Below are 3,142 nucleotides of genomic sequence, written 5' to 3' on the forward strand. Positions count from 1 at the left end.
TCTAAGCATGTGGCTGGTGAGATAGGTACACACTCGTTTAGTGTGGGTACACTTGTTTCTTTTTCAACAGCCTAGGTGGGATCTTTGCAAAATCCATTGGGATAAAAGCTCAGTTGCTTTCTGTGATTTACAGATAGCTCTCCCCACCCCAAATGACCTGGACAGCCAGTTTCACCATCCCTCTCCAATCCACCTTAAAGCAAGGGAAGGAGGCTAAAGTTTTAGGGACCCTCTGAGAGCTTGGCTCAGAGGGTTTTGTTTGAGGGAAAGGAAAGTCACGCAGTGGGTTTTAGGTCACTGGAGGTTGTAAGAAACAAATGAAGTCAGACAACATCTCATTTCCTATTTCTAGCTGCTTCTCTGTCCTGTGAGTTCTCAGGACACAGTCCTAGACAAGCCGAAAGAAGTATAGAGGGCAGGAAAAAGACATTGTGTGAACTGTAGACTCGAGTCTTTCCCCAGTTTAAAAGCCCGGCCCCTTTTGTCCGAGGGCCTGATGCTTGCCTTAGTTGAATTCTGATTGCCCAAGGCCAGCAGAAAACACACTGAAAAACATCGTCTCCTTTCCTTGCAGGGCAACGCGCCCCACGCGTGTGACACCGAGAGACGCGATGGATGCGCCTTGCTCTTACTACTGTGCAGGTCCCGGGAACTTGTGGGCCTCTGGAGCCCAGTGGTGTAGAGGACATAGAATCAGCAGCTGCTGGGGTCGCCAGTCACACGGGCCCTTCCTGCTCTCGGTCTCACCCTAAGGGCTAAGGCAACCGTGAAAAGCCAGTCCCCCGAGTAGGTAAAGGGTCGGTGCCCTACTGGCTGCTGCGGGGGAGGGGTGGAGGTCCCAGAGATCCGTAAAGTCCTTTTGTCGCTAAGAGTCACTCCGGGTCTCACTCTAGAGACATTGTGGCCTGGAAAATTTCACAGAATTTGAAACTTCCACGTGTTCTTTTCTGCCAGGAGGGAAACTGGTTTGTACCCTCCCTCTCCTGAAGTGTGGGCACAAAATAAGAACTGTCATATTTGGGTAGGTAGGCTCTCTTAGATGCCCAGCTCTCTGTGTGAGCATCTGGGAAGGTTCAGGTATATGGACTCGGCTCCCAACCTCCCCCACCCACTCCCTGGCGGCCTTCCGACCTTCCGAGTGAGTAGTCAGTTTTTGGCCTTCTTTCCTCTTTTTTCATGTCGGACCTCCAACTCCTTGCTTTCCTTAGCCAGGCCAGCTACGTTTATCTGATAATTGAGTTATTAAAAGATTTGGTTTCCTTGGGCTTATAAATCAATAAACAGTAGGATTAACACAGGAGTTTGCCTTTTAAGTCAAGGAAAACGTTTAAGGCCAGACCCTTTGAGTTTTGTTTTCAAACCAAACAGGTGACTTGCAGTCCCCTCCTCTCCCCCTGCACTCTGTAGACGTTTTATGCCCCTACTAAAGTCCTGGGGTGACAAACCAAAATAACTGAAGACCCAAGAGTAAGCCTGCAGCAGCCTAGTTCCCTGGAGCTGCTTCCAGGCTCTGCTTAGCCAATCTCTCCCACTCTGCTTTCATCCTGGATTTCATGGAGTTTGCTTCCAGGTGAGGGGTCCATCTCCAGGGACATTTAACTCCCATCCCAACAAGGAAGCAACTTTCTTCTCTCAGCTTTCAGCGACTCATCTTGCATTTTCTTCCTTCTCCCCTACCTCCTCAGCCTTGCCTTGCTCCACCCCCATATGAAGAGCTCCCCCCTGGGGGGGGGGCTTTCAAAGATCCGACTTTTGTTTTCATTGACCAAGGAAACCACTTTCTCTTTCACATCCTATGAAAACGCTGGTCGAATGGAAAATCCCAACCCCCTAACTTATCTGCATAGTTCTCCCCTTGCGTTGAATCATCACACCTGATAGCCTGTACTTGCAGTACATTATGTGGAAAGGAAATGACCTTAAACCATCCGGCACTGCCTCAAGAGTTCTGACAAGGTTTCCCTCCTTTGCTGATGTATATTAAATTATTGGTGAAAGAAAAGAGAAGTCTTGAAATTCGTCCATTTTCTTTAAGAGAAAAAAAAAGGAATGAACACCATTTCTTCTTTAAATGGCAAACGACTCCCTTTTTGAGTTCGCCTCTAACTCACTATCATTGTTTTTAACCACCCAGTCAAGGAATACTAACGGCCTCTTCTTGAGAGCACTCTGGAGGGTATCCGTGTTAAGTTTGTATATATTTATTTATGTTTAATTTAATGGGAATGTGTAAATATGATGGGCAAGTAGTTTGGGATTATTTATCTGTGAATCTATACCTCTGTGAATGGGTGGTTTAAAAAAAAAAAAAGAAAAACCGCTTGACCCTAGGTAGAATCCTATCAGAATTTTTCTGTTCTTTATAGACAAGCTGTTATAGTATTGGGTAGAAATTGGTTTATTGTCCAGTGTTAACCTGATTTACATAAATAAAAAGATTGTTGTGTTTTTGTTGTGTTCTCATCTTCAGTTTCTTAAACATGGACAGTGTTTTGTTCTGCAGACAGCAAAGAGATATAGCAAAATGATTTCTTCCTTTTGCCGCCCCAACGGAAGTACAGTGTTTTTGTTACAACAGAAATACAATAAATTATGCTTATCAGGAAAATGAACGCTTTTGTTTCCAGTAGGAGGTGCTTTTTTTTACTTTTAAATTTTCAAATGAATACTAGTTCCAATCATATTTGTAATAAAAGTTCATGTTACCTGTATCTTATTGTTTATTTTACCCTTAAAAGAAAAGGAGTTTTCTATTTACTCTCTGGGTGACAAAAAGATTGTGAGTTCAGGTCAAAGATGCAACAGTGGGAAGTTGGATGTGTTCCCAGGTGGTATTGGTACACACTGCAAAACTGGGTGCTGGTTCCTACATTTGGATACCTGGACTCTGAAGGGACTAAGTGGTCAATTTCAGGATGTATTCCTTCCTCACGTCATCAGTATAAGGGCTTTGCAAATAAATGATACCCAAGTTTCCTTAGTTCCGAAGACTTGTACATGACTTAGTTGGCTGTTTCTTTTCTTGGCTTCTGAGGCTGCCTCAAAGCAGCCAGCTGGTCTCATATGCACTAATAGACTTTGGCTTAGCTTCATAAGCTTCAGCGACTACATTTCTCAATCTGTATTTTGTCTCAAGGGAGGG

The sequence above is a fragment of the Chionomys nivalis genome, chromosome 19, assembly GCF_950005125.1.
Source record: "Chionomys nivalis chromosome 19, mChiNiv1.1, whole genome shotgun sequence".
Classification (NCBI taxonomy): Eukaryota; Metazoa; Chordata; class Mammalia; order Rodentia; family Cricetidae; genus Chionomys; species Chionomys nivalis.